Below are 13,805 nucleotides of genomic sequence, written 5' to 3'. Positions count from 1 at the left end.
CGTTTTCATTACATTTTTTCATTGGTGTTTGAGTCAATATCTACGCTGCTTTCTTGAGTTCTACTTAGTACATGAACTAGAGAAAGAAAATGACATGCGCATATATTTTTCAAAACTTTTGCGGACATATGTCAAGAGGGATTTAGGGGACCGTTTTTTTCCAGTCGGCTCACGTACTTCGGCTCAAAAATGCACGTCTTTTCGACTTCAAGTTAAAGAAAGGCCGATAAATGTGCTCAGCAAAGTCTACAACTTCTAACGGAGTTCTTCAAGCACATGGGAAGAAGAGCATCAAAGACTGCTAAGCAAAGAATTCAACGAATTTCAACTTTATTTTTCAAAATAAATTGTAAAGGGCGCACCTTGCTTGAATTTTATCGGCGATTAAATGCTATTGATGTAATCATTGTTCAAAACAGAAGCCTTAGTAATAATTGCCTCCAGTCAGACGTAAAAGAACTTTGCGATACTTTGAATATGATAGTAAAATTATTCTAAAACAAAAATGAAAAAGTAAATGGGAATCTACCACAAGGAAGGCCAAGCAGCAAACTAACGAGTCAAGTAAAAAGGAATGCTGATCAGAGGCGTAGACATCTTAGAAGGTAAATTGCATTAGGAAAGAGAGAACAATGGTCTGCATTCTACCACCATTTTTTTATTCAAATACTGATGGCGACGTCGACGAAATAAACATATTCAAGAACTGATATAGCTTATTTTGTTTTGCAATCTAGCTTAAACGTCCAGTTTTAACCGCCTCTTATAAGGATAAATTCCCATTCCGGAATAAACCTGAATAATTATATGTTTTAATCACAATACCATAAAGAATTAACCCCGATTAGGTTTTTCCGAGGAGGAGCGCATAATCCTTTAAGTATGCTGAAATATATAAGCAGATGATTTCCATCAGTTCTCCTCTTCATTCCAAGGGGAATTGTTTTCATTAATCCATGAATACTCCCGCACCCGCGAAAAATTTAGATAACATACAACTCCACATTTTTATCCGCTCTTATTTTACTGTTTCAAATATGCATAAAATTTCATTAACGGGATTTAGGTGCAATTTCAAAATAATAACTTAAGCACGTAGCTTACCAAATTGGTTCAATTTCAGAACGTTTTGGTGTACTTAATATCAAGTAAAAGTATTTCAATATATTTATCATCCGTCAGTCGATTTCAATCATTAAAACTACGTGACCGTGATATTTCGCATGAGATATGATATATTTTCTTTCCACCACGCAGTTCAATTCTTGCCCCAGAGCGGATCGTTTACCGCATAGCATAAAACAGAGTACCGCGAATACAAAAAAATTGTCTTTTAATCATCTACGTACACTGTTTCGGATGCAGCCTCTCAAACGAAAAAAATAAACTGCACAGCAAATAGCTTAACTTTCTACGAGAATTACTCGGAGGATTTTTCATTTAAACTACAGTTTTCCACCCGAAAAATAACTCAACAGACTGGATACCGCAGCAAACATGAGTGGGGAGAGGGCGGAAAGAAAGGGCAAAGGGAGGAAGCGCAGGAGGACGGACGCAAAGAGAAAGTTCCCCCAACCAACCCTTAATGAGAAGAGGAGGAACGAACGGGACGCCATGGGGTGGACGGGGAGGGTTGGGGTGAGGAGGGTGGGAGTGAGGAGGGAGGGGGTACAAATGATCGAGCGGTGGAGGGATCAAGATCTCAGTCCCTTCTCACCCCCCCCACAACACCCCAACCCGAAATCCACTCCCCATTTCCGGAAGGGGGGAGAGGAAAAAGAGCGCTTGGTGCGCAGGGTTGGTCGGTCCCTCGGTTCGAGTGTCCTCATGTGCATTTATATGTACGGTTGTGTATTTGAGCGTGCGTGTGTGTGGACATGTTTGGTCGTGCCTAACTAATTGACGCCCGTCACCTGGAGGTGCCTGGAGAAGGGAGAGCCTAATGGAACGGAAAACCAGGAAGGATGGGAAGCCGGGAAGAGGAGGGATGGAGGCAGGAGGGCGGGGAAGAGGAGGGGAGAGAATCCCTGTCACCCGGATCCAAATACTCTGTTTTTGTACCTTTCTCACCACTTATCGCCCACTGTTATTTTTGCGCCGATCATTTCCAAGTACGATGGAATGTTATTTGAATTAAGCGTCTCCTTTGTATAGTTTTGCTATACGTTAACGGTAATTTTACGATATAACGCATAATGATGATATTTTTTGTTTACTTTGCTTCTTCGGGGGATTTTAATTAATCGATGCTTGGTTTTGCAAGAGTTTAGGCGCAATATAGAGAGGAATACTGCTAGAAAATAAAACGGTCGCGAGCTTCGCGAATGTTCCGGAATTTAGATGCATTCCGCGCTAATTGAATATCTCGTGTCACCATCCCCGGGGAGAACTGCCTAACACAAATTCCTTTCGTAGAGTCTCCCAAATGTTTGTCTTCTTTTGCCGCCCTTTTCTTTATTTTGAGCCCTAATTTTCACTCTGATACGGACAATAGAAAGGAACAGAACGACACAAATGTTTTCAAAACTCTCACCTACTCATAAATTAGAATTAACAGTGATTTCGTATTTAATCTTAGTTTAAGTAAAAACTATTTTTAACAATTTAGTTTACTAATTTTTAACCATTAGCTATTCTTAATTACATAAAGGGCGAAATATTTCATTTCAGTGACCTTCGTATTTGTTGAAAAATATGACCTTTACGAAGTGATCACAAACTGTGAAATACCTATCGAGACCATAAGGCGCAGGCAGGGTGTATAGGGCCATTGCTACTAAGTGAATGACCCTGGAGACAGTCGTCAAATCATAAGGATGGTAATTTAAAAATGTCAATAAACCTGTCAATACACCCCGAAGAGTGTTATTAGCGCACTAATTTTAGCATGTGGCTTACCATAAAATGAGGGGTCACAAAATGATATCCGCAATAATATTAACTAATACCTTGATTTTGGCAGTCACCAACTGGAATAATGTTTTTGGCAACAGATTTTGATTTGATAGAATGTTATGGTAGTTTTCGATAAATAGAAAAGAATCCCAAGAAGATTATACAGGAAGGAAGAAGCCATATAGGCATTGATTATTACATTTGTACACAGAAAATTGCAAATAGGTTGGTCTATTATACAACCGTTGCCAGGAAAACTTTTAACAAAAGGATATTTCGTAAAGCTAACGATCTTGCTTTTATATTTGTGGCCTGGTGAAATTCCGAAAGAAGTGATTGAATAACGAGCCGATAATTTATATCATAGAGTAGAAATTAGCCTACCTGCAAATTTATAGCATAAGAACCGTTTCTGACATAGTAAATGGCGTGATTGGTTGACTTAAAGAACATTGATATCATCCTTTTGGCCTAATTTTTCTTTTATTTTACGTTGCTCACGTTTTCACATTTACAGCATTGGCCTATACTTTTTCTTCGTATCACGTGCACACGGGTATATCTACGGCTATAAAATATTCATCTCCGACTTTCTAAAAGTGTGGTAATAATAATAATCAAGTGTTTGTGAAGGCAGAAGGCAAACTTAAATGGCGCTATTCTTAACTAACGGGGCTACTATATTAATCCAAATTATTCCAACATTAATGTAAACTATGCCAAATTACTTTAAAATAATTTGCCATTCAAACATAAATATTTTCGTGAATTTTTTTATATTTCCAATCACCGCACCCAGAATGTCATTAAATGGGAACAAACGTGTTCACATAGAAATATTGCAAATATTTTCTTTTTTAACCTGCTGTTAATTCATACTTACTCTTCGTTGAATATAAGCCTTGTGATTTCAATTTAAAGTTTTTTTAAGCTTGTTACAAATTGCTATTACAATTGGTTAGTTATAAAACGCTTACATTTTAAACGGGGTGCTAAATAGTTTTTCCAATCGACATTCGTAGAATATAATGAGTCGATTATTAGAATTTTTATCGTCTCATCTCGTAATTTGCATGGATAAAAAATAAAACCATTTACGGATTGGATTTTTAGAGGAGATTGTTTCGTATTAATGAAGGATGTAAAAAAGCTTTTTACATTAAATAATGAAGTGTGTACATCCAGTTAAAATGTTAGAAAGATTCCTAAATAAAAGCCATATATAAAAAACGAAGTGAAACGTTCTTTTGAATAATTTAAAGCAGGAAATAATACAAAAGGCATCTCCATTGACAAATTCCAAGAAATTGCGGGAGATTATCCCTTATTATCTATTTCAATGAAACAATTTCAGATGTAAAAATCATCCGCCTTGACCGGTATTCGAACACAGATCCCTCGATGTCCGGTTTAGTGCTTTAGCCAGTAAATCTATCGAACCATCATCTTAAACTCTGAAATATAAAATTTAATTAAAAAAACCACGAGGTTAAAAGCCAACGTAAAACACTTAGGTTGTTTTTATCTTTGACAAATTCCAATTACAATCCTAATTCCTGGTGGACTGTGGCGCGTCGTGCACGACTACGAATGCCTGTGACATTCGTAGTCGTGCGCACAGTGTTTCGTCACAACATCTTGTTCGTTTAAAGCCCACAAAATTTCAGACGTCGAGAGCGTAACTGGCTAAAGCACTCGGCCCGACATCGAGGGATCCGGATTCGAAATCCCGGTCAAGGCGAATGATTTTTATACTCTGAAATTATTGCATTTAAAGGCATCTCCATGACAACATTAAGCATTATAACCGTAAATTGGATTCGATCCAGGTTTTCTCATAGAGTCAAATTCCATGATATATAAACAAGTACTGCATATTTGTAGAATTTGTCAATATCTCGAATTTTACATTTGACATCACCTTATTAAGAGTTATCATTCTTTGGTTATCCAATAAAGTGCTCAAAATATTCAAATGATACGAAAGTGGCATTATAAGTTTTGAGTCCCGGGAGAAGATTCTTCCAGGATAGATTTAATATATTAGTTTTAAACTGCTAACCCCATGCCTTATGTTATTTGAGCAAATGAAAACTTTTATCTACCTTTCTAAACCTCCTGTTATTCTATATAATGAATCGAATAATTAATGTTTCTCCGTACTTCAAACATATTTACGTAGCAAAGCGAAGCCAGAAATCTGTATTATTAGCTGATTATAAAAGGAGATTCCAATATTTTGCTAAAACCACTCTTCATTAACTAAGATACTTTGCAGAATAAATTCCTAGACTTCCAGCACCGATAAATGTTTAGCATCTTTTAGCGGAACATACAGCTAAATTGGAACGGCAGGAAAATCTTGATTGGTCAACTAGCCCATGGCTGTCGTAACGCAAAGTTTTACGAAATTTACGCAGGCCCTTATCCTAACACGTTTTGCTCCGCCTCTCGTCTCTCACTCTTCATTCAACCGCCAACCACAAAATCCTGCTGAGTACATTTCTGATACCGAAGGTCTATATTTGTCAAGGTGAGAGGCAAATGTCAGCAGACTGGAGCACGGATACCCTTCACATTGGCAGGAGTCTTCATTCTCGCCTGCACGAATTATCAGCAACACGTGCTCGCGGGATATTCCGGGTTATTGCGGAGAGGGAGAACCAAAGAAAGAAAGATGCTGAGGAATACGGGGAGAGAAGGGGGGCGGACAAGAAACACCAGCGAAATAGCGGAAGGAAAGGGGCGTGATTACGGACGCGAAAGAAATTTTTGGCTAAAATAAAAGCACGATAATAAATGAGGGAGTCTGGGGAAAAAAAAGGAAACCCTTTATGCCTACAGAAAAAAAGCGAATATAAGCCGATCTCGCCCCAAAACGGAGACCCACCCTCCCGCATGAAAAAAGGAAAAGGACAAGAATAAAAAAAATATAACGGGAATGATGATGCGAGAGAACCACCCGAAAACTCCGCTCGTATAAATAAATTTCCGACGACTCACCCTACATCCAAAACGACACGATCACCCTTCGCGGCGACGCGATGTGCATAACTCAGCAGCTTCCCAGCCAAACCTCCAAACCGCCCTTCCCCAGCGCCACCCCTTGCGCAAACCCAAACTGCCCCCTCTCCTCAAGCCTCATCCCAACCAGCCCCCCCCCCGCATTCCATCCCCTCACCCTCCGATGTTACTACACCTGCATATAACCTCAAAATGGCCTCAACCTAAAAAATGAGATGGGCTTCCTAGCACACGCCAACTGTGACGCAGTCATTAGCCCCTAATCGGGATTGAATCCTCCTCCCCACGCAAATCCTCGCAAACCCACTCTCCCCCCCTTTCCCGTGCCCCACCTCCTCTAACGCCATCCCCGGCAGTCCCTCCTACTCCTATCTCCTCCCCTAGTGAACACGCACGCACGGGAGTGCTCCATTATAAACAGCTCGGAACTCGGGGAATCTATCCCAAGCCGGCAGCGGAAACTCAAGTCGCGCGCGCGTGCCGCACGGCGAAGCGACCGTCCCCCTGCCCGGCACCGCCGTCGATCCCAAAGGGTCACGCGGCCCGCTTCCCAGTCGCCCCTAACTCTGCAGTTCCGGCGGTGCGCGGCTCGGAAGCGGCCCATTCACGGACGGGTGGAGGGCCGCGTCATTAAACTTACCGCCCCTCTCCCACCTCACACGGACCCCGCCCTATCCCTCCCGGCCAATCCACCCGAGTGAATGATGCCAGCCATTCTCGCGCGAGTCCACTCCGCCGCCTTCATTCACTTTCCCCCATTTTACTATTTTAGTTCTCAGTCTTTCATTCGTCGAAGGCAAAGGCCTCCTTCCCTTCAGTACCATCGAAAAATTCGTCCATTATGAAACGCATCGCTTCAAGCACTTTCGAATACGCGTCTCAAAAATGCCTGCATTTGCTGGCATTTCAAGTTAAATATTTGGGGGTAGTTCTAGCACCACGCCTTTCATGGGGAGCACATATCATGACAATATGCGAATTCGCTTTTAAAAAAGTCAGCTTCATAATACGAGTAGCGGGGAAATTTATTGAAAAAGTAAAAGAGAGGTGTTATTTTGCTCTAGTTAGACCTCACTTGGAATATGCCGCGAGTATTTGGGATCGTTGGGAGAAAATTTGGCAAAAAGAATTAGTTAAATTCGAGAGAAAATCCGCTAGTTTCGTTAAAAATTGTTATGATAAGAACACAAGTGTGACAGGTCTCTTAGGGGAGTTAGGCTGGGAGCCACTTGAAGTACGGAGAGAACAAGCGAGACTTGGACTCTAAGAAAGGTTCAGAACAAACGAGTTTAACGATGACACTAAAGGAATTATAATGACCCCACACTACTTAGGTAAATCATACTACAAGTATAAAATAAGGGAGATAGATTCCAGTACAGCTGGATTCAAATACTCATTCTTTCCCCGAACAATCAGAAATCACAATAGTAAGAAACCGAAGTCCCATTATAAATATTGAACACATTTAATTTACTAGTCGGAAAAAATTAGACATTGCAAGGATATTAGGTGTATTTGTAGGTGAATGTGTATATTAGTTGGTAGATAGAGTGTTTGCATGTGTGTGGGGTTAATGTGTTCTTGCGTGAGTGTATGCCATGTTTTGTTTGCGGATGGTATAAAATTGTGGCTTTTGCATGCGGTTTTATTCTTTCTTAATTACGTGTGGTGTCCTAACACACCCCGCCACACGCCCTTGCGGCGGCTTGCGGGGTATTAAGTAGATGAAGATGTAGGAATCCATAGAATCATGAACAATAAATTTTATCATGAAGAAGATTTAAATATTTAATTTAGGACTGGGGAATATATAGGGAAAACTCAGCAGTTGTGCCATTAGTGTAAGTATATCGGAACACTATTCGTTGACTTTCAGCCGGCAATCCCATCGTAAATTAACACTTTCAACCATTTTACTGTTCATCAATTAATTAATATACGAGCCCACGGCAACAGCTGTGTAGTGGGCAGATTGTTTAATCGCTTTAAGGCTTTTTCGGGGTGTACTTTCAGAGTAGCGTGCAGGTCAATTAGGGTGTCTCTAAATTTCTTATTGCCGATGAAGTTTGAGTTAAATTAATTAGTAGCAGCGTTATATGTGCATAGCAGATTATCAAAAGATTAATAACTCATCGGACGGAATGATTTACAGGGGAACAGAAATGAATAGGATTCAAGCTCCGATATAAGATCGAGGGCAGAGTGGCTCTCCCAAAGAGGATACGGCCCGGATAGGGAATTCAAGAGGTCGTCGCACCGAAGTAACAGCATGGTTTCGCCTAAATACATGAAATAGCTGTCGCCTCTCCGTAGCTTGTCCGACTGGGTGGTCACCTCTTGGAGAAATGGGAAGACTACACTGCAGTAAAGATTCTGCGGAGGCAGATGCTACACCCGCCTCCAAATGATGTCAGATTTAGTCAGGCTTTAGCACAAAATATCACCACAGGTTCAGCAACAGTCACTCCTCCCACACCAAGGTGGCTGTCTAAGCGAAACAGTAAGAGTACCAGAAGGGAGGGAATTAGAGTCGTCGGTTCAAACAATCGACAGGAGGGAGATAATGGATCGCGGTGTGAACCAGGGGATTGATATAAATGTCTGGTGCTTTCCCGAAGCATAGTATTAGTGAATCTTCTCTCGTTTTCCACCGGGTTAGATCCTCCATCGTTTCAATGAACGACTTTCTCATCGCCTCCAGGACAACGCCGCTTCCCCAAGTATGTTTACGAGAAGTTATAGTAACAATAAAAATGAAATAGATTATATCGCGAAAACCATCCAGAAATCCGCTTCAGAAAAAGTCCCTCTTCGGGAAAAGCATAGTTTCTAAAAAGGTTGTAGCGATGGCGGAATGAAAAATGCTCGATCTCTCTTTTCATGGGTCACGTGCTGTTTGATTGGCCCGCTGAACGTTCATCGCTTTACCGCCTCGTAACCGTCTGCCTGTTTTTTCTCTATATCCTCGGCTGCGTTTTGGTGTAGGTTGCCACGGGCTTCTGAGTTGGTGATCAGAATCAGTACTAAAATCAATGATTTGGAGCCGGATTTCAATTATCTCCTTCGGCAGCCGTTTGCGATTAATCTGCATGTGTCAGAATAAATTTGGGTAGTCACATACGAAGGCATGGTCACCAGGAATACTACACTCCACGACTGCTAACTTAAAAGAGGTTGTCACAATCTGCGGCGCCTCTGGTCAGTATATTTTGAATGGGGCGGCTCTCCTCATCCTCGTAAACCTCGACGTGCTCACGGAATATTTCATATACATTAAAGACATGAAGACGAGGAACCTCCACAGACGCTTATCGAAACTTCGGCGGATATTCTTTTCCCGGGGTAAACTGGAGAAGATTTCACTAATACCTGGGGGCCCAAGCGGACGCTATAGATTTTTTTGACTTCATCAAATCCTTCGAAGAGTTCCTTCACTAGGAATTGATACACGAAGTAACATACTATGGCGTTAATGAGAAAGTGACGAGCTGGATTAGAGACTTCTTATCTAGCTGCAAGCAGTCGCCGAAGGCTTGATTTCATCAGGGGCAGATGTGTCTCCAATGAACTTCAGGAATGCTACAAGGAAGTGTTAGAGAACCCCTATTTTTATTGATGTGTGTACATTTATTACTCGGTCCTACATTAATATCAACCTTAGACTACACACATTAGCAGATGGAACAGTGATTAATGGAGGAATCACGACAATGGCAGATAGCGCACTAGTCCCTAACGATTTATACCAAATATCGAAAAGGTATAAGGAATAAGGGTTGGAGTTAAATATCTAAATTTTAACAACTCAAAATGTTTTGGATATTTTAGGCAAATATGGATGATTTGGGCATAAGATAAAGAGGATATATATATAGATGAGTCAAAACCAAGCGTCTCAGAACGGATCAAATACCAGGGTGTTACCCTGACATCAAACCTTTCGTGTAAAGCACCATTTAGAAGAATTTGGGGGCCAACTTTAAAAAAGTTAGGTTTCATTTGACTGGCTGGAGAAAATATAATGATAAGATTAAAGAGACGTGTTTCTCCGCTTTGGTTAGGCTTCATTTACAATACGCAGAAGTATCTGAATGGATAGTTGTATTGAGGAAATGGATTATGCTCAGAAAAAATATGCCAGACAGGGTAAAAATTACTAAAAGAAGAGACTAAGCGTAGCGAGTGTGCTGGGGGAATTAGATCGAAAGCCCCTTGGCTCACGAAGACAGTAGGCAAGTCTTAGACTTTCAGAAAGCACCAGGACATCCAAATGTTCTTGCGACACCAAGGAATTACCAAGGCACCAAATTATATTTTGTAAGATTTGACCACCGAAATAAAAAGCGACTGATATCGTCCGTCAGAATTAAATATTGGTTCATCCCTCGCACAATACGCAACTAAAACTGGGCAGAACACATATACCAAAATAGATTTATTTAGTCACCTAAATTTAATGATTTAGTCCATCTACATCTTTGCAGTATATGTGTGGGAATATAAGTGTGTATTCGCTCGAGAGTTTCTCTACTCGTATATGAGCTTGTTAACATTCAAATGCATGAATGAACAAACATTCGTGCATGCATACGTAGCTGGTTCCTTACACCCGCTCTACGCTGGCAGAGTATTATTCAGATTTTAGGTAATAATAATAAGCTCCTCCTTGTTTATTCAAGAAAGCCTTCGGCTGAAAAAATAACGTCTGTATTAGCAGTGCACAACCGGAATATAAAAGATGAAGTACTTCAATATCATCACTTGATTGTAAGCAAAGGTGCAGACAAAATTACTAGAACTGAATGTGCTCGCATATCTACTGAAATCGCCGAGAGTAATGTTTTTCCAACTCTCTCCTTAGTTTACAGATGTGGAAATACCGAGTTTGCATAATTGGGGGCTCTGTGTTTATATTGGTAAAGAAACCATACGCCAGTAGAGTTGGGAAAATTTTACATTGCCAATTAGAAAATGTCTGATGATCAATTAAAAATCCTCGATCCAAAATTATCCCCACGAGTGCGCGTTGGAAAAGCTAGGCTCGCATTAACCCAAAGTTGAAACTAGACCACCAGGAAATAATAATGCAGCAATTTCAGAGCGTATAAATTATTAACCTTGACCGGGATTCAAACCCGGATCCCTCAATGACCGGACAGTGGCGCATCGCGCACGACTTCGAATGCATGTGACAATGTATCCACGGCATTTCGTCCGGAATACCGTACATGCAATGTTATTCCATCTTGTTCCTTTAAAGATCCTGCAAAGGACATCTCCATAACTTAACTGGCTAAAACACTCGGCCGGGCATCGAGGAATCCAGGTTCGAATCCTGGTCAAGGCGAATGATTTCGACACACTGAGAACCGTAATGCACATTTTAGCAGATGACTCCGATCAAAGTTACCATCGTGGCAGCCATCTCCCGCAGTTTCTTCGAATCTGGAAGTAAACTTCTCACCCCAAAATCTTCTTGTTTTAAAAATCCAAACGATACATCGTAATCGGCGGATATTGATATTGACATCAAAAGAGATCGGCGGAAACTGACATTTCCACCGACGTCTTTTGATTTGAGCAAATATATTTTTGAAGCAGGAGGTCATGAAGTATGTAGGTATCTGCGATTCATTTCCGTGCGTCAAATTCCTTGAATCAACTTTACCAAATGAGAGTTGTTATATTATTGATTTACAATACAAGCACTGAATGTGGCGGTAAAGGTATTAACATCAGAAATTGTTTTAGGAATAGCACCGACAGGTAATCATCAGTTAAATTTCTGTTAACGTCGTCAGGAATACGAAAACAATGAAGTATTTACTTTATTGAATAAAGAGACTAATGGCTTAAAGCGCATGTTGCAGTTTCAAGCATCAATTAAAAACATGTTAGCAAGCAACGCTGCAATTAGAAAACATGGAATTACATCGTCAACATTACTCAATCAGCGCTCATGTTCACACCAAGTGAATTGATGAGTAGTAAAGGGCAAGGAATGGCACGGACAGTAGTATGCTGAAATTCGTCAATCATAGGGCATAGAATGTTGTGTCGACACAATATGAAAAGGACACGTTATGATTTATCTGACGACAAATGGAAGGAGACTCTTCACGATTATAAGAAATTTAGCACCGATGCCATAAAAAAGCTTTCAAAAAGCATTATGAAGTAAAATATATGCAAAAAACATCTTAGTGAAGTTGAGGTAAATAGGTTAGAGTTAACACACTCTAAAACAATAAAATCGAAAGAGTAATCAGCCGTTCAGGAAAAACGTATTCATTTAACTTATTCTAACAAAGCATTTCCACCATATTTTCATAAAATATTTTCAATGTGTGACGTTGTGCTTGGCGCAGCGTCACTTGCCCAGTTCGAATACGCGCGCCCCTCTCGCGAGCCGTAGAACGGCGTGGCGCTATCTGTGGGCGCCGACAACGTATGAAAGAAAAAAGAAGAAAGCCGAGCGCGCCGCGCGCTGAGAGTACCGGCCAACACGTGTTAAGGACAGAGTCTGTTGTGAGACGTCCGAGACAGAAGGCCGTGTGCTATCATCGTCGAGCCACCGACAGCCTGCGGACACCGGTTGTGCGCGTGCCAGCGACCCTCGATCCCGACGCCAGCAACCGACCTCGCCGTGTGGGCCCCCGCAGGCCCCGACCGGAACATCGGTGAGCCAGCAGCCGCCGTGCCTGCAGCGCCCCGAGATCCGACAGCGACGGCGAGGCGGCCATCTTCGACTGCAGCCGAGCTCGGCCACCCAACACCTTGGCCCAGCAGGCGTCGGCGCCGCGCGTCCGGGTTGCTTGGGAGCGCCCACACCTTTCTTGTGATAATAAATAGTTCTTGTGAAGTTTACTCGGCGGAGTCCATTTTTATGCGCCTCCTTGCCTTCTTCGTGATTTCAGCTGAAGAGCCGCTGCCCACCCCGGGGCACATAAAAGGTGAGCGAGCCCTCCCCTGGGACGAGGAGTGGTATGGGCCAGGTAAGAGCCGAGCGGCGTGACTCTGCGGCTAGCCATGCGGCTAGCCTGGCGCCCTCACAACAAGTAGAGTCGCGGCCTTCCCTTGTCTCGCGATATCGGGGAAAATTTATACATAAATCAAATATCGCGTCACAAATGGACTACTTTCTACGTGCCTTTAACGAAGTTCCACAATGAAATAATAATACGTGGAGGAGTAAAACGCTGGTTAAAATACGGGGGTTGATATTTATACTTTGAGTCTTGTCAACACTAAGTGCTTTCAGCGCCATATGACGTTTCCATCTGAAGTTTGACTCTTTTAACACTAACATTTTTCAGGGCATTTTGTTGTTCGATCATAACTTTGTCTCAGCGAAAAAATGGAGTTTACCAATGAACATTTTCGTGCGATGATTTTTTACGACTTTCAATGTGGATTATCAAGGCAGAAGATCATCGATCAACTTACTTCCACTTTTGGCGAAGAAGCCCCATCTTTTGAAACTGTTAAATGCTAGTATAACGAATTCCAACATGGCCGCCGTTCGCTCAGCGACGAAAGCCGAGAAAGCGTCCAAAATCAGTTTGTTGTGCCAGAAAACATTGATACTGCGCAAGAACTAGAAAAGGCAGATCGTCATGTGAATTGTCGTGATATTAAAGCATTCTTGGGAATTAGTATAATTAGTATGACGAGTATCAATGACGTATTGCATGAACATTTAGCCGTGAAAAAAATTTGCTCGCGTTGGATCCCGCATAGTTTGACAAAAGTTCAAAAAGATACTCGTGCCAAATAGCACAAAGAAATGCTCCACAAATACAATTCTGGCAATAAAATAGCATTTTACGACGATCTTTAAGTAAAATAATATTGTCACAAAATATGGAAAGTAAAATAAAACA

Source organism: Hetaerina americana, unplaced genomic scaffold (genome assembly GCF_022747635.1).
Source record: "Hetaerina americana unplaced genomic scaffold, ioHetAmer1.1.p SCAF_14, whole genome shotgun sequence".
Lineage (NCBI taxonomy): Eukaryota > Metazoa > Arthropoda > Insecta > Odonata > Calopterygidae > Hetaerina > Hetaerina americana.
The sequence above is the reverse complement of the archived record's forward strand: the minus strand, read 5'-3'. Positions refer to the sequence as shown.